The sequence below is a fragment of the Aquila chrysaetos genome, unplaced genomic scaffold (assembly GCF_900496995.4).
Source record: "Aquila chrysaetos chrysaetos unplaced genomic scaffold, bAquChr1.4, whole genome shotgun sequence".
Classification (NCBI taxonomy): Eukaryota; Metazoa; Chordata; class Aves; order Accipitriformes; family Accipitridae; genus Aquila; species Aquila chrysaetos.
In genome coordinates, this window is record NW_024470427.1 from 6,794 (window position 1) to 31,948 (window position 25,155).

The 25,155-nt window shown below is 56.2% G+C and overlaps 2 pseudogenes; both read right to left on the bottom strand.

Annotated features, from left to right (window-relative positions):
* Positions 1-941: 941 nt before the first annotated feature.
* Positions 942-23,035, bottom strand: LOC115338537 (annotated as a pseudogene).
* On the bottom strand, positions 20,283-22,937 carry LOC115338535 (annotated as a pseudogene).
* Positions 23,036-25,155: the final 2,120 nt, after the last annotated feature.

A 25,155-nucleotide genomic window follows, 5' to 3' on the forward strand; every position in this document is an offset into this window, starting at 1 on the left:
AAAAGCACAATCTCCACCCACCACTTGCACAGCAATTAGCAGCAGTCGTGCTTGCACGAATTTCCCTCACCCTTTCCGCAGATCAAAAGTGTGTCACACTGGAACGCCACCAGCCACCTTAGTTTCCCTAACCCCCAGCCATAGCACAAGGCAGCAATGAAGATCCCCCCTCACAAGGAGTCTTCCTCAGGGACGGCCCTCTACTCTCCACTTCGTTGCTTTTCGGCTGCACATCGGAGGCTGCTCGCAATCAGCCTCCATTTCTCCCCACTTTGTTTTTTGGGGTTTGTTTTGTTTTGTTTTTACAGCCTTACACGGTACAGACCGTGCTTACACTTAGGACTTGCTGCTCCATTCTAGAAACAGCATTAAAGAAGGGGGTGGTATTATTTAGCTGTTAAACAGGTCCCAAGTCCATTGCTTCGGGAAAAAGCCATCAGGAAGGTAAAAATCTCAAACATCAAGCACCAATCCCACTTTCCCGACTCCATCATATAGACTTAGGGCACCTCATTGTACACGGTAGGGATCCGCGTTCAACATTAGTAACTCATACCATTTTAGAGAACACACGTTCCACAAGAAAAACCTTCTCAGCTGGAACTGAACGAGTGATGAACCAAGAACTGCCGCCGCTACCTGCCTGCTCTGAGTGGAAAGTAAACAGATGCAAACCACCGACGTTCAGCATCATCAGAACTCATTCCACCTGAGAGTTCACCACACTTGTACCCTTTCATCCAGCACAAGCTGAATGGCAAGAACTCTCCACTGAGCCTACACGTGTGACAGGTGGTGAGGCAGGAAGCGCCGGTTCCCGCTGCCTGGTGCCACGACAGACACGGCAGAGGATTACTTCATCTGTTGACGGAAAGGGAGAGCGTCAGCAGGCGCCCAAGCGGCCAAAGGACGAGCAAGAGCCCACTCCCCTCGGCGTGAGCTTAGGAAAGGCGCAGAGGCAAGGACTGCGCGGGCTTACAGACCTGCGGGGCCTCGGCGTCCGCGGGCGGCTCTCCCGCGCCGGCGCTGCTGGTCGGGCTCCGCTTCCCGCAGGGCTCCGCGCCGAGAAGCTCCTCCGCGGCCAGGCTGGGCGGGCGGCGGCAGCCAAGCGCCCTCGGCGACGGCGCGGCCCGGCGCCACGCACAGGTTGTAGGAGTAGGGCAAGGTGCCCTCGCAGAAGTCGGCCGGGAAGGCGGCGCCGGCCACGGAGAAGCGCTGCGCGCCCAGGGCAGCGCAGGACGGCGGGCGGCCCGGCCCGGCCGCACCCGCGCCAGCACGGCCAGCGCCACGCTCAGCAGGAAGAGGGCGAGAGGAGCGCCAGCGCCAGCACCAGGTAGAACTGCAGCTCCGCCGGCGAGTCGGCGCCCGCCGCCCGCTCGCTCAGCTCCGGCAGCGCCTCCTGGCAAGCTCTCGGCCAGCACCACGTGCAGCGTGGCCGTGGCCGACAGCGCCGGCTGCCCGTGGTCCTTCACCACGGCCACCAGCCGCTGCTTTCGCCGCGTCCCTCTCCGACACGGCCCGCCGCCCGTCCGCACCTCGCCGCTGTGCAAGCCCCACGCGGAACAGCGCCGGCTCCGGCGCCTGCACCAGCTCGTACGACAGCCACGCGTTGCGCCCCGCGTCCGCGTCCACCGCCACCACCTTGGCCACCAGGTACCCGGCCTCGGCCGACCGCGGCCACCACCTCGAACGGGGCCGCGGCCGGGGCCGCCCCCGCCCCCGCGCCCGCCCCCGCGCCCGCGCCCGCCGCCGGCCACAGCACCCGCGGCGCGTTGTCGTTGCGGTCCAGCACGAAGACGCGCACCGTCGCCGTCGAGCTCCGCGCCGGCGCCCCGCCGTCCTGCGCCCGCACCGCCACCGCGAACTCGCGGCACTGCTCGTAGTCGAAGGAGCGCTGCGCGTACACCGCGCCGCTCCGCGCCTCCACCGACACGTACGGCGCCGCGCCCGCGCTGCCGCCCGCCAGCCAGTAGCTGACGCGCCCGTGGCGCCCGCGTCCGCGTCCCGCGCGCGCACGCGCAGCACCGGCGCGCCCGCCGCGTTGTTCTCCGCCACGTAGGCGCTGTAGGCGGCCTCCTCGAACACCGGCGCGTTGTCGTTCACGTCCGACACCTCCAGCACCAGCGCCGCGCGGCTGGAGAGCGCGGGCTGCCCCGGTCCCTGGCCACCACCGCCACCCGGTGCTCGGGCGCCTGCTCCCGGTCCAGCGCGCTCGCCGTCACCACCTTGTACGAGCCGCCCGACGACGCCACGATCGACAGCGGCGCCTCGCCCGACAGCTCGCACGACACCTGCCCGTTCTCCCCGGAGTCCCGGTCCCGCACTTTCACCAGGGCCACCACCGTGCAGGCCGGCGCGTCCTCGGGCACCGGGCTCGACACGACGTCAGTGTCACCTCGGGCGCGTTTGTCGTTCACGTCCAGCACCTCCACCTCCACTTCGCAGTGCGCCACCAGACCGCCCCCCGTCCCTCGCCTCCACCAGCAGCGTGTAGCCTCGCGTGTCCTCGAAGTCCAGCGCCTCCTGCAGCGTGATCGTCCCGCTCTCCGCGTTCCACCACGAACTTCCGGAGCACCTTGGCCGGCATTTTCCCAAAGCCGTAGGTGATGCGGGCGTTGGTGCCGGCTGTCGGCGTCGGAGGCAGAGACGTTCAGCACCCTCCAGCCCGGCGGCGCGTCTTCCCTCAGGCTGGCGCGGTAGCGGTCCTGCGCGAACACGGGTGGGTTGTCGTTGGCGTCGATGACGTTGATGCAGAGCTGGGCGGTGCCGCTCCGGGGCGGCTCGCCGCCGTCCAGCGCCCGTCAGCACCAGCCGCAGGCTCTGCTCGCTCTCCCCGGTCCAGCGCGCGCCGCAGCACCAGCTCCGCGAACTTGCTGCCCGTCCTGGCTCTCCTTCACCTCCACCGCGAAGTACCCGTTGGCCTCCAGCTCGTAGCCCTGCAGCGAGTTGCTGCCCACGTCTGCGTCCTCGGCCGTGCCCAAGGCGAACCGGGCGCCGGGAGAAGTAAACTCGTTGATCTCCAGCTGGAAAACTGTCTTGCAGGAAGCGCGGGGCGTTGGTCGTTGATGTCCTGGATGGCCACCTCGACGTGGAAAACGTTGAGCGGGGTTCTGCACCAGCGCCTCGAAGCTGACGGAGCAGGACGCCGCCTCGCCGCACATCTCCTCCCGGTCCAGCCTCTCGCTCACGTAGAGGTTCCCGGTCTCCCCGCTCACGCCGAAGTACTGCTTCTCGGCGCTGAGCCGCAGCTGGCGTGCCGGCAGGTCGGCCGGGCTCAGCCCCAGGTCCCGCGCCAGCGGCCCCACCAGCGAGCCTCTGCCCAGCTCCTCGGGGATGGCGTAGCGGACCCGCTCCGGCGCCGCCCGGCAGCACAAGCCCAGCAGCAAAGCGGGCAGCAGCACTCGCCCGGCTGCTCGCCGCCGGCTCTGCCTCTGCCTGCCCGCCATTGTGGGCAGCGCTCGCCGCGCTCCTCCCTCCTGCCGCTGCCCTGCCTCCCTTCCAGCCACTCTTCGCAGCGAGCGCAGGGCCCGCCGGAGGGCAGCGATCTCGGCGCCGGCTCGGACGCCGCTGCTCCCCGCGCCGCGCCGCCTCTCGCCTCTGCTGCCCGTGCCGCTGCCGCTCTGGCCGGCGCCGTGCGAGCGAGCAGCCTGCGGGGGCAGGACGCTGCGGCGGCTGCGGCTCCGGCTGCGGCTCCGGCTGCGGCTCCAGCGCCGCTCCGCCTCGGCCAACAGCGGCACCCGGAGGCGCCGCGACGCCACCGCAGCCGGCTGACGGCCGCGCTCGCTCCCGGCGGCCCGGGCTTTCGAGCTGTACGCGTCAAGCTTGGCGGTCTCTCTTTTAATACAAAAGGACACTCAGAGGCACTGACGGAATGCTTAGCAGGAACCCTAGCCATTATAATACAACCGTCGTCTCCTACTCAAGAAGGAGTTTGAGGCCGCAGTAGACATTTTAAAGTAGTGATACACCCTGCCATTTACCTTTACGTCTTCTGGCGTGCGTTGGTATGAAAACTAAGAAGGAAATATCTGTGACAGAGCAATAAAGAAGCTTCGTCATGCATGTTTTCAGCCCTTCCTGATGTTTCTTCTCCCTGCCCACGTGTGCCTCGGAAGCCACGCAAAAAGGGTGAATTTCATTTTACTCTGAAATGCTCAGGTTTGATTCTGATTTAGAACAACAGTTAAACACTGATGGAGAGATGTGAAGCCTAAAGGTCGTGGACCTGAACTCAGACCAATGTCCACTGTACGTGCCTGGCAGAGAAGAACAAAGCACAGAACTGTGTAGGCTTTTGCCCTGTGCACATTCTGACGCTGACTCCTCTTCCACCCAGAAAAACCTTCAGTGCTCTTGCTGGAAACGCCAAACTCCAAGGCCTGCCATAAGGCTCGATTTTGCATTTTTCTCTCTATGTGATTTTGGGAGCTTCTAGGCAAAAGTCTCACCATCTGGCCAGCCCATGCAGGGACTGCCTGATCAGCTGAAAGCTTGTCAACGATTTCTGGTGATTAATATACAAACCCAAAACCTCCACCTGACCTCATTGGGGCAGGTACTTCAGTGCTGTGATTTGCAGTTGCTCTGCCACAAGTCGCTGAGGCCTCAAGGTGTAAGCTAGGCAAGTTGCAGTGATTTAGAAGGGCTGCTAGGTCTCTCTTGCCTGTACTGCATGGCATGACTTTACTAGGCGCAACATGTTCCTTTAATCAGAACAACAAAACTCAGCAGCACTTAATTAACCAAAGAAGCCAAAACAAGTACCTCTCACTAAGCAAGATGGGGCAGGTTATTTGCTACTGTGACATATCCAGGCCTGTGCAGGCTAGGAAATCACACAGAGGGGATACGTAGCCTTGTAGTCCTCAGAGACATAAGAACAAGGCACAGGCAGGTGGGATTGGCCAGCAGTACTCTACACCAGTCTGTACCACCTTCCTGAGTAGCCAGCTTGCCAGAGGGGGATCAGAGGTGACTGCTGCTATGCAGTAATGCTCATTGGTCTTCATTAGTGCTCGTTATCCACTTGGAGTAAGCGATGGGTAAGGGGTTGTGCAAGTGTTTTCCATGAGTTCCTTCTTGCAAAGCAGAGGCTCAACTCTCTCAGCCATTTCTGATTCTTAATAAACAAAACCAAACACTCTGACTTGCTCCACCGAGATAAGTATTTGACTACTGGAATGTACAGAGGCTTGGCCACAAGTCTGCCTTGAAAATTCATCTCCCAGAGCACCTGGAAGTGACTGAGGTCTGAACCCACAAGCAAAGCCCTAAAGTCTTACTTTGGACTACATAGTAGGGGGGGTCGCATTTGGAAATCCGTCTGTCCTTGTGACTTTTTTCTACTGTGTAAATGCTTTATCAAAGTCTTTATCTAGGTGTAAGAGCATATGAGAGACTCAGTTTTAACTTCTGTTTCATTTTCCTCACACAAAAAAGTCTTGTCTTCACGTGGTTCTCCAGGGAAGTCAGCGTTTGCTGCAAAACAACACTCACAGTTCCAACTGCAAAAGAACAATCCACAAGTGCTAAACGATGACCTTCCAGGAAACAAAGCCTGAAGGCAGATCAAAGGATGGGAAAATGTAATTACCACTTTGATGAAAGTCTCCATCAAAACGTTACAGGGAGAAATACATGGATAGAGGAGGTTTCACACAGGAATTACAAGATGTTCTAGCCATATGTCCTGAGTTCAGCTGGGATAGAGTTAATTTTCACAGGATCCTGGGAGGGGTCACAGCCAGGACAGCTGACCTGAACTAGCTAGGAGCTATTCCATACCATGTGACATCATGCTCAGTATATAAATGGGGAGCAGGCTGGGTGGGGGGCTCTTGGCTTTCAGTGGGGGAGCGTCGGGGTCCGGGTGGTGAGCAGTTGCACTGTGCATCACTCGTTTTGTATATTCTTTTATTAGTACTGTTGTTGTTGTTGTAACTTCTCATTTTGTGTTGTCCCAGTCCAATTGTCCTTGTGTCAGCCCACGAGGTTCCTTTTTTTTTTCTTTTCTCCTTTCTGATTCTCCTCCCCATCCCACCGGAGGGAGTGGGGAGGAGTGAGCAAGTGGCTGTGTGGTCCTTTGTTAGCGACTGGGCTGAAACCACAACACCATGTATATATGAACAATGATATATCATTGTTCTCAATTCTCTCCAACCCCACGCAACTTGCAGGTTAGCTTCTGACCCTCATAACTGGCACACACATGTCATGAGAGGTTAATGGATCACGATCATACCAAGAAGGACATACATTTGTCTGCTCACCACCATTCTCAGAAGAAACAGTAAGTATTCAAAAGCACACGAGAGTTAACATGGCCAAACTAAAAGACAAGCGGTTCCTCCAACAGAGGACTGGGTCATCAAACTCTTCGCTTAGAAGGAATCTCTTCTCCTCTTTATCACACACACTCTTCCACAGAGATGCAACTTCTTCAAAGGTCATGTTTACATCTATTCACCCGTAACAAAACCAGAAACACAAATGTACCTCCCTTACATCTCCTGCCTTCCACACCAGCTGTAACATGAGCAAGAGGCACTAAACACACAAGGCATTGCTAAATGAAGATATGCCACTACTTATAACTAAACCTACATACATAGAACACCAGGGGGCAGGGAGGGGGGAAGAAAAGGCAAAAAAAACCAGTCAGGCAATGCAGGGAAGCATTAAAAGTACTGTCAGATAAACTTCACCAGGAAGATGTCTCAGTGTTCACTGTGGGCATGGAAATTCATCCCCCAGAGCACCTGGGAGCCATTGCGTTCTCAAGCTGCACGTTCAGCCCTAAAGTCTTACTCTGGACTACAGAGTAGGGGGGGTTCCTTTTATGAAAAACTCATCAGCTTCTCATCATTTTTTCTACTCTGTGGCCTGCTCATCTCCCACAAGTCTGAAGCCGTAAGTGGAAACACCTAATCACAGGCCACTTTCTCAAGCTAAGTCTTCTGAGAAAGTATAGCAGATTCTCTTTTAGCTTCTGCTTTCTTTTTCTCATACATAAAATTCTGTCTTCCAGTGGCTGAGGGCTTGCCAGGGGAAGTAAGGATTTGCTGCAGAACAACACTCCGAGTCTCCAAAGATAAAGAACTATCCAGAAATGGGGCAAAATGAACCATGACCTTCCAGGAAACAAAGGCATGAAAGACAGTGTAATTACAACTATCAAGAAAGTCTACATCGCAGATGTTACACGGAGATGCAGATGGATGAAGGAGGTTTCACACAGGATCTACCCGTGCATCATGGTTCTGCAGGGAGAGTTATTGCTACAAACGCTTTATTGCTGGAGGACTGTCATTGCCTTTCAGGACAGGCGAACCAGGATCACCGCAGTGAATGGCACAGCGCCTTGGCACCAGGCATGAAATCAAACCATTGCTCAGCCAAAGCCACATAGACCCACCAATTTTCCTGCTTGGGAGCCAGCCTGCTGGCTCTGCAGTCACAGCCTTTATTTGCACCATGGAAAACTTCCAAGGTTTGGCCATGGATCAGCCACAGGCAAAAGAGCATTCAGTAGGCAACACTGTAGAGTAACAGAAGTCTATCCAAGTCTTTGTCTTGGCAGCTCTAAACCTCAAGGTATGGATGGAAACTTCAAGGTATGATGGATGAAATCCTGTATTTATGACATAGCAATTACAGCCCTCCAGGGAAATGCTTTTCTACCCTCAGCTGTACATCAACATCTCCCTTCACCCTCACCTCGATAGGCAAGGAAGGGGCTACCTCCAAGGATGGAATAAACAGTGAGAAATAGCTGCAGCAAGAACACAGAGAAATCATGCCTGGAGAAAATGAATCCATCCCACTTAATGCTACCGTTTATGCAGCAGCCTTCCTCCAAAGGATGGGAGGGCAGACAGTGAGACTCCTTTCTTTCTTTACGCAGAACAAACTCTCATTTCTCTATTCATGGAACTGCACGCTTATTTCCTTTCGGACTTCCATTATCAAACCAGCAATAACCAAGCAGCTATGTGTCCAATGCTATCAATCGGGTCCAAGTGCATCCCAATGGGAAAAAGCATTGAGAAAGGAAAACAAGCTCTGCAACACAAAGCTGACCATGTTGCAGAGTCTGTTATGCAGAGTCAGGCGATTTCACTAGAAATCAAAAGGTTTCAGGTACACCCATTTTAATTTCTACCATTTCAGTCAGCACAAACAGAGTCAACTTGCTGCTCTGAATGGACGGTGGTTACACTGTTCCTTCTTTCATTCCTTCCTAGAGACACAGATCAGCACTTCCCATCCACGCCACACAGGGAAATGCAGGGGAAAGAGGACAGAGGTTCAGAAAGGCTCATCGAAAACAGTGAGAGAGCGTGGGCTTATCGACATGTGGCCCCTCGGTGTCAATGGGCGGCTCTTCTGCGCTGCCGCTGGTGCTCAGGCTCCACTTCCCACAGCTGTCCCCACCAAAAAAAGTCCTCTGCTAGTAGGAGGACCATCATCATTCTACAGGCACAGTTATTGTCCTGTCCTGACTTCGGCTGGGATAGAGCTAATTTTCGTTCTAGTAGCTGATAACAGTGTTATGATTTGGATTCAGTATGAGAAGAATGTTGATAACACACTGATGTTTTCAGTGGTTGCTACTTAGTGTTTAGACCAAGTCAAGGATTTTTCAGCTTCTCATGCCCAGCCAGCAAGAAGGCTGGCAGGGTACAAGAAGTTGGGAGGAGACACAGAGCCAGGACAGCTGACCCAAACTGGCCAAAGGGGTATTCCCTACCATGTGACGTCATGCCTAGTATATAACCTGGGGGGAGTGGGGCTGGGGAGGGGATCGCTGCTTGGGAACTAACTGGGCATGGGATGGTGAGTGGTGAGCAATTGCACTGTGCATCACTTGGTTTGTATATTCCAATCCTTTTATTAGTATTGCCATTTTATTATTGTTACTGTTATCATTATTAGTTTGTTCCTTTCTGTTCTATTAACTGTTCTTATCTCAAGCCATGAGTTTTCTTTTTCCCGATTCCCTCCCCCATCCCACTGGGTGGGGGGGAAGTGAGCGAGTGGCTGCGTGGTGCTTAGTTGCTGGCTGGGGTTAAACCACGACATGCGCAAACACTTCATTATTGTTGGAGGACTACCATGACCTTTCAGGACAGGGAAACCAGGATCACAGCATGGATGGCACAGGCCTTGGCACCAGGCATGAAATCAAACCATTGCCCAGACAAAGCCACACTGACCCACCTATTTTCCAGGGTTCAAAGGCAGCCTCTCACCCTTCCTTGCTCTGCATTCACAGCCTGTAGTTGAACCATGGATAATATCCTAACTTTTGGCCGTATGTTGGCCACAGGTAAAAGCGCATTTCATTCAGCAACATTTTAGGGAAACAGAAGTATATCAAAGTCTTTGTGTTGTGTATTGGGTTTGCATGGCCAGGTTTTGGTAGCAGGCGGGGGCTACAGGGGTGGCTTCTGTGAGAAGATGCCAGAAGCTTCCCTCATGTATGACAGAGCCAGTTCCATGCTGGCTCCAAGATGGACCCACCTGCTGGCCAAACTTGAGCCAATCAGCAGCAGTGGTAAGCACCTCTGTCATAACATATTTAAGAGGAGGTAAAACCTGCTGCGCAACAGCAGCTGGGAGAGAGGAGTGAGAATATGTGAGAGAAACAATGATGCAGACACCAAGGTCAGTGAAGAAGGAGGTGCTCCAGGTGCCAGAGCAGAGATTCCCCTGCAGCCCATGGTGAAGACCATGGTGATGCAGGTTGTCCCCCTGCAGCACATGGAGGTCCATGGTGGAGCAGATATCCACCCTGCAGCCCCTGGAGGACCCCACGCTGGAGCAGGGTGGATGTGCCCCGAAGGAGGCTGTGAGCCTGTGGAGAGCCCATGCTGGAGCAGGCTCTTGGAAGAACATGGGGCCCCATGGAGAGGATCGCACACTGGAGCAGGTCTTCTGGCAGCGCCAGAAGGGACCTGTGACCCTTGCAGGTGACCTACGCTGGAGCAGTCCATTCTTGAAGGACTGCACCCCATGGAAAGGACCCATGCTGGAGCAGTTTATGAAGATCTGCAGCTTGTGGGAAGGACTTGGTTGGAGAAGTTTATAAAGGACTGTCTCCCATGGGTGGGACCCCACGCTGGAGCAGGGGAAGAACGTGAGGAGGAAGGAGTGGCAGAGGCAAACCATGATGAACTGACCACAACCCCCATTCCCCATTCCCCTGTCCCCCTGCACCTCTCAGGGGGAGGAGGTCGAGAAATTGGCAGTGAAGTAGAGCCTGGGAAGAAGGGAGGAGTGGGGGGAAGGTGTTTTAAGTTTGTTCTTGTTTCTCATTATCCTACTCTGACTTTAACTGGCAATACATAAAATTAATTTCCCCAAGTCAAGACGGGTTTGCCTGTGACAGTAATCGCTGAGTGATCTCTCCCTGTCCTTATCTCGACCCATGAGCCTTTTGTCATATTTTCTCTCTGCAGTCCAACTTCACACCTCGACAAAGTAACAAAGCAGGAATGGGAAACCCACAAAAGTGAAGGAATCATAGCTTAACATTTCAGATTACGTCAACTGTAGTGGTACACAGACAAGGTAACTAGCTGCTAACAAGTCCACAGGAGGCTCACACAGGAGCTCAACATGCAAAAACATAGCCACAGTTCCTCAACGTAATTTCTTTGGATGATGGCACAGCCCTCGGCACCAGGCATGAAATCAAACCATTGCTCAGCCAAAGCCACATTGACCCATCTGTTTTCCTGGCTGGGAAACCCCAGCCTCCCACCCTCCTTGCTCTGCATTCACAGCCTTTAGTGGCACCACGGACAATATCCACTGTTTTGGCCACATGGCGACCACAGGCAAAAGAGCATTTCATTCAGTGACATTGTAGGGAAACGGAAGGGTGCCAAAGTCTTTGTCTTGGCAGCTGAACACCTTCAAGGTATGGATGGAAACTGCTTCCTCAGCCCTAACAATATAAGGAGAGTCTTCTTCATGTTTTGAGGGTTACCAGTCACAAGGAGGCCTAGCTTCATACCTGGACAACAAGCAAGGCAAGAATGGGAAACCTACACAAGTGAAGGAATCATAGCTTAACATTTCAGCTTATGTCAACTGCAGTGGGTACACAAGAAGGCTATCTAGTTGGGGAAAAGTCCACAAGGAGGCTCACACAGGAGCTCACACCAAAGAGCATAGCCACAGTTCCTCAAAGTAATTCCTTTGCACAATAAAAAAGGGGAAATGCACGGAACCACAACTGTGGGGTCATCTAACAACTAGGACAAACTGAACTTTTACACCACCTTTCCATCTTTTACACATTTCAAATTATACCACAGCAAACTTTTTCACCTGCTCTGGATTGGGAACAGACAGAATTTTTCAGTGTGCTCAAATATTACGCAACAGGAAACCTACCTCTGCAGACAGACACCATTGAAAGAAAAGTTGCACGTGCAAATTCTCCTTACTGAGAACAAGGATGATAACATGGGCACATGCAAAGAGATTTCTCTGCTCATCGCACTGATGTCAGATTTAGAAAATTTGTGGTTTAGATTAGAAAATCCTGTTCTAAATCAAGTTAGCTAATCATTTTCAACTTCAAACAATTTTAGTAATACCTACAGAAGTAGCCAAGGTCATTCTGACCCTTTCTGTTCTTTCCTGATTGATGAGACGTCCCTCCTGTCAGGAAACAAACCATTGACCAGGCACAGAGCGACTTAGTGGTCAAAGTAGAGGAGGGAATACCTCCCCAGACAACCACCAAAGACCACCCGACACCCCTGCGAATGCGGAGAAGGCCTTTGACGTGTTGTGGTTATATAATCCTCTGCATCTGCATTAGATAGCCTGATTATGTGCTAGGTAGGAGTAGTTTAATAAATTATACGCAATTGTTACTGTACAAGAGAGACACACCTGATGAATCTGGCGTGCTTGATTTGTGGAAAGTCCACTGAGCACCCAGGCCTGAACAAAAAGCAATAGATCTCCTTAGTGTGTCAGATTGGTCTATTGCATAGCGGGTAACAAATCTGCTTTTAGGACAACAACACTACTTTGAAGAAATGTAAAATATTCTCAAGGGGAAAAGAGACATGCACCTCTGATAAAGACCCAGTTGTCAAAGTATCAGCTCAAAGACACCATCATCCTACTTCAGCACACCAGACAACTGGGAAGGTACATGACTCTCAAATCTGAACATAAAGTGTACGTCTGTGCAACAGTAACTGCCATTCCCAGGAAACGTCATGCAATAGGAAAGCACACTAATGAGCCCACAACTTGGACAGCTGGAGCTGTCAGTCTTTTAACCTTCAGTGTTTTAAGGATTACTAGCCAAAGTGAGGCCCAGCTTCAGGCCTGGACAAAGAAAGAAGGCATTAATGGGAACCCTACAGGAGTGGAAGAATTGTAGCTTCACATTTCAGATTGTGTCAGCTGTAGTAGGTACACAGAAAAGGTAACCACCTGCTAACAAGTACACAGGAGGCTCACACAGCAGCTCACATCATAGACCATAGCCGTATTCCCACGAATACTTTCTTTGGACAAAAAAAAAGAGGAAAGTCTTGGAACCCACAACTGTGGGCCTCATCTAACAACTAGGACAAACTTTAAACCTACCCTTTAGCCATTTCACTCTATACCACAGCAAAGTCTTCCAGCTGCCCTGTCTCTGTACACGCAGAACTTCAACCTGACAAAAGAGCATGCAACAGGAAAGCCACCTCTGCAGACAGACAGCATTGAAAGAAACGTTGGGCACAAGCGTCTCAGAATCCAAGCACTGCAACATGGACAAATGCAAAGAGATCTTTCTGCTCATCCCATATAATTTGATTAAACATTAAAAGTTCTAAAGGCCATGAGTGACACGAGCTCAGTTAAAGACCCAGTCATCAAAGTCCTCAGCTCAAAGGCAACATCATCCTTCTTCAACACACAGGCAACTTGGAAGATACGTTACGCTACCACACGATTGCAAAGTTTACATCTATGCTTCATAACCACCATTCCCAGGAAACATCATGCAACAGGAAAGCACACTGATGAACCCACAACTTGGACAGCTGGACTCTGACCAAGGCAATATCCAAAATGAGACACCTTCAGACTCATTTTCAGAACACCAACAATAAAACCTGGGAATCAACAAAACACATGCCATATCTCTACCAGTATCTCCTCACGCACATAGCACCCTCACGAGACTCTCCTCAAACCCTTCACAGGTTGCATGGTTGTCCTTGACCTTCATCATTTGCAGATAGACTCCACCCAAAGAAAAGCTGCACAGACAACTTCTCCTTACAGGGAGAATATTTGACTTCTCAGCATGTCCATGTGACAAGCAAGAGCATTTCTTCCAGTAGTATTTTAAGGAAACACTTCTATGAAAGTCTCTCTCTCTTTACAGCTGTAAACATGAAAGGCACATAGGGGACAGTCAGCCAAATGTAACGCATGTGGTCTTCCACGCATTATCACAGGCAAAAGCCCACCTCCACATCATTACAATGAGCAAGTCGGGACATTAAACACACGCAGAAGCGAAGGGATGACAACATACTCTTCTAGATTATGGCATAACTCAGGTGTTTTGTAGGTTACAAAACCAGGGCTGGCTCCTCCCAAAGCTCCCTTTAGGGCACTTGCCATAAGTATACAATTAAGCTGTTAGTTAGAAACATCACCACAACGTGCAAGCACACAGGAGGAACCTCCCAGGGCCTCCCTATGCAGCTGGAACAACGTGTCTGACTTGGGCCAAACTTACCCTGGGAAGCCAAAACTCACATTGCATGATACTACAGATGGGCACCGAACAGGGAAAGGAGCAAACCAGATCTCTTGTGTCTGGTTCCACAGCCCCTCACAAACACCTCCCAAGACTCTCGTCTCCAAGCCGTCACAACTTGCCTGGTGTTCGTTGACCCTCATAGTTTGCAAGCACTTGTTATCAGAGGGCCAGAACCCAGACCCTTTGTCCTCGACATGGATCACTACCACGCCACGGACCTCGCCGAGATTTCGCTACATCTCCGTACTGAGAAGGAAGATACGTTGCCTGCTCACTAGTCTTCTGGAAAGAAACCTCGGGGCTTTAAGAGTAAAAGAGGAGCTGTCCTCCGGCAGAGGCTGGGTCAGTGAACAGCATGTAACACATCAGCGACGTGATAAAAGCAGCAAGCCCCCCTGAGAGGAAACTCCAGCAGGCAACAGCAGCCTCCCGCTTCTCCTGCCTCCCGCAGCAACTGTCACGCTGAGCCGCGATCCCCCGTTCACCTCCCGGGAGCAAGAGGCGCCAGCGCCCCGCGCGTCGCTGAGCGAAGCTTTGCCTTCCCGCTACCTCCACCCCCCGAGGCAGGAGACAGAAGTCGGGGGGAAAGGGCGGAGAAGCAGCGGAGGGAAGCGCCGCGCCGCGCCGCGCCGCGGGGAAGGGCTGGTGGGAGGAACTCACCGGGGGAGCGGCGGGGTCCGCGCGGCGGGCGCCGGCAGGGTCCTCCCCGAGCAGCGGCGCGGGCTCGTCGGGCGGCGGCCGGGCCGGGAGGGTGTCGCAGCAGCTGCCGCCCGACAAGCGGAGCTGGCTCTTGCGCGAGTCGGCGGTGAGCGACACCTCGTGCGAGTAGGAGTGCAGGAAGGCGCGGACGCCGTCGATGCCCACGAAGTGCGAGGCCGGGACGCCGCGCAAGGCGCCGCTGCCCGCCGCCAGCAGCTGCGAGCGGCGCCAGCGCCGCAGGCGCAGCGCCAGCAGCAGCAGCAGGAAGGCGAGGAAGAGGCAGGACACGGCCGCCACGGCCACCACCAGCCACCGCGTCAGGCTGCCGGCCGGCTCGCCCGGCGCCGCCGCCGCCGCGCTGCCCAGCTCCGACAGCAGCTCGGCCACGCTCTCGGCCAGCACCACCGTCAGCGTGGCCGTGGCCGACAGCGCCGGCCGCCCGTGGTCCTTCACCACCACCACCAGGCTCTGCCGCGCCGCGTCGCGGGCCAGCGGGAAGCGCGCCGTCCGCACCTCGCCGCTGTGCAGCCCCACGCGGAACAGCCCCGGCTCCGTCGCCTTGGCCAGCTCGTACGACAGCCACGCGTTCTGCCCCGCGTCCGCGTCCACCGCCACCACCTTGGCCACCAGCGCCCCGGGCTCCGCCGAGCGCGGCGCCAGCTCCACGCCCCGCCCAGCCCGCGCCCGGCGCCGGCGCCGGCGGCGGGTACAGCACCTGCGGCGCGTTGTCGTTCTCGTCCACGATCACGAGCCGCACCGACACGTTGCTGCTCAGCGCCGGCGCGCCGCCGTCCTCCGCCCGCACCCACAGCCCCACCTCGCGCACCTCCTCGTAGTCGAAGGAGCGCAGCGCGTACAGCGCGCCCGTCTCCGCCTGCACCGACACGTAGGACGAGAGCGGCGCGCCCCGCACCCGCCCCTCCGACAGCCGGTACCGCACGCGCGCGTTCTGCCCCCAGTCCGCGTCCGCCGCCCGCACCGTCAGCACCAGCGCGCCCGCCGCGTTGTTCTCGGGCAGCCGGGCGCTGTAGCGCGCCTCCGCGAACACCGGCGCGTTGTCGTTCACGTCCAGCACCCGCAGCGCCAGCACCGCGCTGCTCCACAGCGCCGGCGACCCGCCGTCCGCCGCCCGCACCGTCACGTTGTACTCCGCCACCTCCTCCCGGTCCAGCTCCCTCGCCGTCACCACGCGGTAGTAGTCCCTCAAAGGACTTCTCCAGCCGGAACGGGACGCCCCTCGGCGATGCTGCACCGCACCTCGCCGTTCGCCCCCGAGTCCCGGTCCTGCACGTGCAGCAGGGCCACCCACCGTCCCCGGCGGCAGCGTCCTCCGAGATCGCGCTCAGCGACGACCGCACCGAAATCTCGGGCGCGTTGTCGTTCACGTCTGTCACCGTGATCGCGACTTTAGGCCGTGTCGGAAGGCCCCCGCCGTCCCGCCTGCCCTGCACCTCCAATTTCGTGCGAGTCGCCTTCCTCGAAGTCCAGGTTCCGTACACCAGCGTGATTCGCTCCCGTCTCGAGCGTCCAGCTGGAACAAATTCCATGCCCGATCTTCGATTTTCCTCAAACGAGTATTTCACTCGCCCGTTAAGACCCCTCGTCGGCGTCGGTGGCCGTGAACGGTGACGAGGGTGGAGCCGACGGGCACGTCCTCCGGCACACGCAGCGTGTACTCCGCCTGGCTGAACACGGCGCGTTGTCGTTCGCGTCCAGCAACCGCCACGCGGATCCGCGCCGTGCCCGTCCGCGCCGGCTCTCCGCCGTCGCTCGCCCTCAGCACCAGCTCGTGAAACGCCGCCTCCTCCCGGTCCAGCGCCTTCGCCAGCACCAGCTCGGGACGCTGATCCCCGCCGGGGCCCGCCTGCACGGCCAGCGAGAAGTGCTCGTCGCCGCTCAGCTCGTAGCTCTGCAGCGAATTCCGTCCCGAGTCCGGGTCGTGGGCCTCGGCCAGGGGAAACCGCGACCCCAGGGGCTGTCGTCTCGCTCATTCTCTCCTCAGCTCGAGCTCTCGGAAGCTGGGCGCGTTGTCGTTGATGTCCGTGATTTCCACTTCGATGCCGTAAACCTGCATTTCCCCCTCCACAATCACCTCACAGCGCAGCACGCATTTCTCCACCAGCCGGCACAGCTGTTCTCTGTCTATCCTCTCCGCCGTCACCAAATGTCCCGTCTTGCCGTGCAGAGCGAAATACTGCGTCCTCCCCTCGGAGACAACGCGGACGCCGCCGGTCGCGGAGCGCCGGCAGCTCCAGCCCCAGGTCCTTGGCCACGTCGCCCACGAACGAGCCCTTCGGCATCTCCTCGGGAACCGAGTAGCGCAGCTGCCCCCACGCCGCCTCCCACGCCGCCACCAGGACGCACCACAGCAGGGCTCGCTCCCGCCGGCCCCAGCGCCTCCCCGCCGCGCACATCTCCGCCGCGGCCCCGCCGGACCCGCACCGCCGCCGCACGCTCCTCGCAGACGCTCCGGCTCGGGCTCCGCTTCCCTCTAAGGCTCGGCCCCGGCTCGCCGCTCCCGGCCGCTGCCGCCGGCCCCTCCGCCTCGCTGCAGCACGGCTCCGCACCGCGGGGACGCTCGCAGACCGCCCGGCCGCCGAGCCAGCCAGCCAGCCAGCGAGCGAGCGAGCCGGGCCGCAGCGGGCGGGGCTGCCGGCAGCGCTCCGGCCTTCCTCTCGCTCCTCCTCGGTCAACAGCGGCGCCCGCAGCCTCCTCCCGGCACTGCAGGCACCGAGCGCTGCCGAGCGCTGCCCGCCCTGCCTTTCCCGCGGGCAGCGGGCGGGGACGGCACCGTCGCCACGGGGACAGCGGGGCCCGTCCCGCGGTCATCTCCTGCGCTGGCTTTTCGCCAGCCCTTCTCTCCTTCGACCCTCGAGGCGATCACGACCAGGAGGAAGGCAGGGGCCTCCCGCGGCCGCGCTGCTTCAACCGCACGGGAAAAATCACTTGCTAACGCCGAGACGTGCCAAGTAAAGAATGTCTCCTCGTCTCACATGCAGGTGATTACGAGCCTCATCCCATATAGTCCGAAGCCACAATCTCCAACACTAATATGTGTAGCAGTCATGCCTGATGAATGACTGGTGCAAGGAGAGCAAGAGGAAACAGGCTCTGAAATACAAACCGGGATATTCAGACACACACCCCGCACCCCTCCAGTAGAACCAGAGGTTAGGAAACCAAGCGGCAGGGACTTTGCTTTAAAGACCTCCGTTCCTAAGGAACACGCTTGGAATTAACTACGCCACCACCACTGACTGAAGATTAGGACATTTAACCTAAGGCGGGCTGAAGCAGGCACATGGACCCACTTGGGAAGAAAGAGGACTTTTAGGCTCGCAAGGAACCCCAATTCAATATGGAGAAGAAATAGCGAAACTTTTGCAGGCAGTTCTTCAACCCAAGGAAGTTCCAATAACACATTAGTGAAGCCCATCAGAGTGGGAATAGTGAAATTGATAAAGGGAAGTCGAAAAGCGGATCAAGTGGCAAAAGCAGCAGCTCTCAAAGAGTCAACAGTTGAAGGAGCCTTAATTCCAGCACCTCGTTTAGAATCATCACCTGCACAATATACTGAGAGAGAAGATCAATTGCCAGAACAATTAGATTGTTCTAAGAATGATCAGGGATGGTGGGTGACACCTTTAAAGCAACTGCTACTTGCTGAAAAAGATGATGGAAAGTCTACTTAAAAGGATTGCATCGAGAAACACATTCAAGAGCAAATGCATTGGCATTGACTGCCAAAAAAGATAGCTTGTAGGACCAAAAATGCAAAAATCTGACAGACATAATAGTTTAGAGACGTGCTATTTGTTGTGCTATCATCCAAAAATTACCAGGAGGGTTACAGGAGAAGTTGTGAAACAAGGAATAACTCCTGGGGAATACTGGCAAACAGATGTTATGTCACTACAAAGGTTGTAATTCATTCAAATACTTATTGATGATAGTAGATACCTTGTTTGGTTGGCCAGAGGCCTTTCCATGTCGTCCCAAGAAGGCTAGAGAAATCATTAAGGCCTTATCAAAAGAAATTCTCGCTAGGTTTGATATTCCAGAAGGTCTTTCTTTTGAAAGTGGGGTTCATGGTTATGTCAGAAAAGGTAATGGATTGTGGTCTGGTCAATAAATCTCGAAGAACCACCTGTAACTGCCAAGACCAGAGTAGAAAGTAGGTAAGATGCAATTCCTCTACAGGGGGAGATCGAGACCACCGACTCATTGACCACGTACTCCAATGAGACCACCCTACTCAAAAGAAGACCATGAAGGAAGAAGACCGAGTCTGCGCACTAATTTACATGACAGGCGAAGAAGAAAGGACCAATCGTCCTTTAATATATAATAATATAATAATATATTTATTTATAATATATAATTTAATTTATAATATATTAATTAAAATCTAATATTTTAATATATAATAATATAATAATATGTGAATATGTATCACTTAATTAGATAAACGTGGGGATTTCTGAGACAAAGGTGTGCTGTCTTGAGACAGGCACCCGTTCTTGCGCATCCATGAAATTAATTTAAAAATACCTCGACTCTGTGTGGTATTCCTTGCAGGCCGGGTAAACGAACCCCGTTTGTGGACAACAATAAGGAACACGCTTGAAATTAACTACACCACGACAATCGGCTGAGATTAGACATTCAAAGGCCCAAGAAAGGTGGGGTCAATCAACTGCGAATCTAAGAACATACCACAATCTCTAACACGAATTTTGTACCGTCGTGCTTGAATGACTGCTACAAGGAAAGCAAGAGAAAATAGGCTCTGAAATACAAAACGTGATATTCGGACACACCCACCACTACCCCCCGGAGAAATAAGCATATCAGGCTCATGAACCCACGCTTCAGGAACTTTCCTTTAAATACTCCCGTTCATACCGGCTCATTCTGTGGGTGGAGGGTGATTGCAGCCATACGACACCTCTGCGTTGCTCCCAATTTTTCTTCTGCACCTATTTTCCCGCTAGTCGTCAAGTCCCGACAGTAGTTTTAGAACGGGATGAGAGCAATTGGAGTGCTTCAGTGAAGTCACTGAGCTACTGGCTACATCATTAAACTGTTGGAAGACCTACAGAGGCAGCTAATACCGAAAAAGGGAAAGTTAACGGGACTTGAATGGGTGATTTCCCATTAGGCCACATAAATTAAGGGTCTGCATGCTTCATAGGCATTTACACCTAAACAATTAATTCGATAACGTGAAGGAATCGGCTAGGAAGGGGCGGTGACGACCAGAAAGAAATGACACGCCTCCCGTGGTTGTGTTATTTCTACCGCGGGGCAAAATGTTTTTGTTACGGTGATACATGTAGATATAAAGTTCTCTTAATATTCCGTGCAGAACATTACCAGTCTTGGCCGTCAGTTCAAAGCACCATCTCCACACCACTTGCCCACAGCAATTAGCAGCAGTCGTGCTTGCACGACTTTTCCCTCACCCTTTCCGCAGATCAAAAGTGTGTCACACTGGAACGCCACCAGCCACATTAGTTTCCTAACCCCCAGCCATAGCACAAGGCAGCAATGAAGATCCCCCCTCACATGGAGTCCTCCTCAGGGACGGCCTCTACTCTCCACTTCGTTGCTTTTCGGCTGCACATCGGAGCCGCTCGCAATCAGCCTCGATTCACCCCACTTTTTTTTTTTCAGGTTTTTGTTTGTTTTGTTTGTTTTGTTTGTTTTGTTTTGTTTTGTTTTGTTTGTTTTGTTTTGTTTTTACAGCCATACACGGTACGGACCGTGCTACACTTAGGACTTGCTGCTCCACTCGAGAGTAACTCAGCAGCAGGCAGCGATGCACATGCCCCCTCTGTTCGGGGCTCTATCACAAAAAGAAAACAACTAGCACATCGCACAGCCTTAGCGTTGGACCTTTCCTTCGTTCGTGGAAAGGGAGAGCGTCAGCAGGCGCCCAAGCGGCCAAAGGACGAGCAAGAGCCCACTCCCCTCGGCGTGAGCTTAGGAAAGGCGCAGAGGCAAGGACTGCGCGGGCTTACAGACCTGCGGGGCCTCGGCGTCCGCGGGCGGCTCTCCCGCGCCGGCGCTGCTGGTCGGGCTCCGCTTCCCGCAGGGCTCCGCGCCGAGAAGCTCCTCCGCGGCCAGGCTGGGCGGCGGCGGCGGCAGCCAAGCGCCCTCGGCGACGGCGCGGCCCGGCGCCACGCACAGGTTGTAGGAGTAGGGCAAGGTGCCCTCGCAGAAGTCGGCCGGGAAGGCGGCGCCGGCCACGGAGAAGCGCTGCGCGCCCAGGCAGCGCAGGACGGCGGGCGGCCCGGCCCGGCGCACCCGCGCCAGCACGGCCAGCGCCACGCTCAGCAGGAAGAGGGCGGAGAGGAGCGCCAGCGCCAGCACCAGGTAGAACTGCAGCTCCGCCGGCGAGTCGGCGCCCGCCGCCCGCTCGCTCAGCTCCGGCAGCGCCTCCTGCAAGCTCTCGGCCAGCACCACGTGCAGCGTGGCCGTGGCCGACAGCGCCGGCTGCCCGTGGTCCTTCACCACGGCCACCAGCCGCTGCTTCGCCGCGTCCCTCTCCGACACGGCCCGCGCCGTCCGCACCTCGCCGCTGTGCAGCCCCACGCGGAACAGCGCCGGCTCCGGCGCCTGCACCAGCTCGTACGACAGCCACGCGTTGCGCCCCGCGTCCGCGTCCACCGCCACCACCTTGGCCACCAGGTACCCGGCCTCGGCCGACCGCGGCACCACCTCGAACGGGGCCGCGGCCGGGGCCGCCCCCCGCCCCGCGCCCCGCCCCCGCGCCCGCCCCCGCGCCCGCCGCCGGCCACAGCACCCGCGGCGCGTTGTCGTTGCGGTCCAGCACGAAGACGCGCACCGTCGCCGTCGAGCTCCGCGCCGGCGCCCCCGCCGTCCTGCGCCCGCACCGCCACCGCGAACTCGCGGCACTGCTCGTAGTCGAAGGAGCGCTGCGCGTACACCGCGCCGCTCCGCGCCTCCACCGACACGTACGGCGCCGCGCCCGCGCTGCCGCCCGCCAGCCAGTAGCTGACGCGCCCGTTGGCGCCCGCGTCCGCGTCCCGCGCGCGCACGCGCAGCACCGGCGCGCCCGCCGCGTTGTTCTCCGCCACGTAGGCGCTGTAGGCGGCCTCCTCGAACACCGGCGCGTTGTCGTTCACGTCCGACACCTCCAGCACCAGCGCCGCGCGGCTGGAGAGCGCCGGGCTGCCCCGGTCCCTGGCCACCACCGCCACCCGGTGCTCGGGCGCCTGCTCCCGGTCCAGCGCGCTCGCCGTCACCACCTTGTACGAGCCGCCCGACGACGCCACGATCGACAGCGGCGCCTCGCCCGACAGCTCGCACGACACCTGCCCGTTCTCCCCGGAGTCCCGGTCCCCGCACTTTCACCAGGGCCACCACCGTGCCGGCCGGCGCGTCCTCGTGCACCGGGGCTCGACACCGACAACAGCGTGATTTCGGGCGCGTTGTCGTTCTCAGTCCAGTAGATGTCCTATCTGCACTTCGCAGTGGAGCCGTGAGCCCACACCCCGTCCCTCGCCTCCAGGCCGAAAGCTTGTATTTGCTCTTCTCCTCGAATCGAGGGGCCCCGCCGTCGTGACCATCAGCCGTGTCGCTGTCAACCACTGAACAATGCGGCGGACGCCGTCAGGCACATTGCCGAAGGAGTAGGAGACCCGCCGTTGGAGCCCCGCGTCTGCATCCGTGGCCCGCACGGCCGCAGCACCAACCAGCGACCGCCCGCCGGAAGGTTCCTCACCGCACTCGTGCCGCGTAGGCGCTTTTACTGAATCAACGGGCGCCGTTGTTCGTTTGAGGTCCGTCACATTGACCGAACCTGGATGGTCCCGGATCTCACGGGGTCCCCGCCATCCACCGCCGTCAGCACCAGCTGAAAGGAACTCTGCTTCTCCCGGTCCAGCGCTCTCTCCAGCACTAATTCCGGCTGCTTGCTTCCACCCGGGCTCTCCTTCACGGCCAGGGTGAAGGACGGGTTGCCGGTGAGCTGGTAAGTCAGCAGCGCGTTACTGCCCACGTCCGTGTCTCGGGCCATCTCCAGCGGAAAACGCGCCCCGGGAAGTGTCCATTCACCGATCTCTATGTCCAGAGCAGCCTTGCTGAAGGCTGGGGCGTTGTCGTTGATGTCCTGGATGGCCACCTCGACGTGGAAAACGTTGAGCGGGTTCTGCACCAGCGCCTCGAAGCTGACGGAGCAGGACGCCGCCTCGCCGCACATCTCCTCCCGGTCCAGCCTCTCGCTCACGTAGAGGTTCCCGGTCTCCCCGCTCACGCCGAAGTACTGCTTCTCGGCGCTGAGCCGCAGCTGGCGTGCCGGCAGGTCGGCCGGGCTCAGCCCCAGGTCCCGCGCCAGCGGCCCCACCAGCGAGCCTCTGCCCAGCTCCTCGGGGATGGCGTAGCGGACCCGCTCCGGCCGCCGCCCGGCAGCACAAGCCCAGCAGCAAAGCGGGCAGCAGCACTCGCCCGGCTGCTCGCCGCCGGCTCTGCTCTGCCTCTGCCTCTGCCTGCCCGCCATTGTGGGCAGCGCTCGCCGCGCTCCTCCCTCCTGCCGCTGCCCTGCCTCCCTTCCAGCCACTCTTCCGCAGCGAGCGCAGGGCCCGCCGGAGGGCAGCGATCTCGGCGCCCGGCTCGGACGCCGCTGCTCCCCGCGCCGCGCCGCCCTCTCGCCTCTGCTGCCCGTGCCGCTGCCGCTCTGGCCGGCGCCGTGCGAGCGAGCAGCCTGCGGGGGCAGGACGCTGCGGCGGCTGCGGCTCCGGCTGCCGGCTGCCGGCTGCGGCTCCAGCGCCGCTCCGCCTCGGCCAACAGCGGCACCCGGAGGCGCCGCGACGCCACCGCAGCCGGCTGACGGCCGCGCTCGCTCCCGGCGGCCCCGGCTTTCGAGCTGTACGCAGTCAAGCTTGGCGGTCTCTCTTTTAATACAAAAGGACACTCAGAGGCACTGACGGAATGCTTAGCAGGAACCCTAGCCATTATAATACAACCGTCGTCTCCTACTCAAGAAGGAGTTTGAGGCCGCAGTAGACTTTTAAAGTAGTGATACACCCTGCCATGTACCTTTACGTCTTCTGGCGTGCGTTGGTATGAAAACTAAGAAGGAAATATCTGTGACAGAGCAATAAAGAAGCTTCGTCATGCATGTTTTCAGCCCTTCCTGATGTTTCTTCTCCCTGCCCACGTGTGCCTCGGAAGCCCATGCAAAAAGGGTGAATTTCATTTTACTCTGAAATGCTCAGGTTTGATTCTGATTTAGAACAACAGTTAACACTGATGGAGAGATGTGAAGCCTAAAGGTCGTGGACCTGAACTCAGACCAATGTCACTGTACGTGCCTGGCAGAGAAGAACAAAGCACAGAACCTGTGTAGGCTTTTTGCCCTGTGCACATCCTGACGCTGACTCCTACTTCCAGTCCCAGAAAAACCTTCAGTGCTCTTGCTGGAAACGCCAAACTCCAAGGCCTGCCATAAGGCTCGATTTTGCATTTTCTCTCTATGTGATTTTGGGAGCTTCCTAGGCAAAAGTCCTCACCATCTGGCCAGCCCATGCAGGGACTGCCTGATCAGCTGAAAGCTTGTCAACGATTTCTGGTGATTAATATACAAACCCAAAACCTCCACCTGACCTCATTGGGGCAGGTACTTCAGTGCTGTGATTTGCAGTTGCTTCTGCCACAAGTCGCTGAGGCCTCAAGGTGTAAGCTAGGCAAGTTGCAGTGATTTAGAAGGCTGCTAGGTCTCTCTTGCCTGTACTGCATGGACATGACTTTACTAGGCGCAACATGTTCCTTTAATCAGAACAACAAAACTCAGCAGCACTTAATTAAACCAAAGAAGCCAAAACCAAGTACCTCTCACTAAGCAAGATGGGGCAGGTTATTTGCTACTGTGACACATCCAGGCCTGTGCAGGCTAGGAAATCACACAGAGGGATACGTTAGCCTTGTAGTCCTCAGAGACATAAGAACAAGGCACAGGCAGGTGGGATTGGCCAGCAGTACTCTACACCAGTCTGTACCACCTTCCTGAGTAGCCAGCTTGCCAGAGGGGGATCAGAGGTGACTGCTGCTATGCAGTAATGCTCATTGATCTTCATTAGTGCTCGTTATCCACTTAGAGTAAGCGATGGGTAGGGGGTTGTGCAAGTGTTTCTCCACTGAGTTCCTACTTGCCAAGCAGAGCTCAACTCTCTCAGCCATTTCTGATTACTAAACAAAACCAAACACGTCTAACTTGCTCCACCGAGGTAAAGTATTTGACTACTGGAATGTACAGAGGCTTGGCCACAAGTCTGCCTTGAAAATTCATCTCCCAGAGCACCTGGAAGTGGACTGAGGTCTGAACCCACAAGCAAAGCCCTAAAGTCTTACTTTGGACTACATAGTGGGGGGGGGGCGCTTTTGGAAATCCGTCTGTCCTTGTGACTTTTTCTACTGTGTAAATGCTTTATCAAAGTCTTTATCTAGGTGTAAGAGCATATGAGAGACTCAGTTTTAACTTCTGTTTCATTTTCCTCACACAAAAAAGTACTTGTCTTCACGTGGTTCTCCAGGGAAGTCAGCGTTTGCTGCAAAACAACACTCACAGTTCCAACTGCAAAAGAACAATCCACAAGTGCTAAACGATGACCTTCCAGGAAACAAAGCCTGAAGGC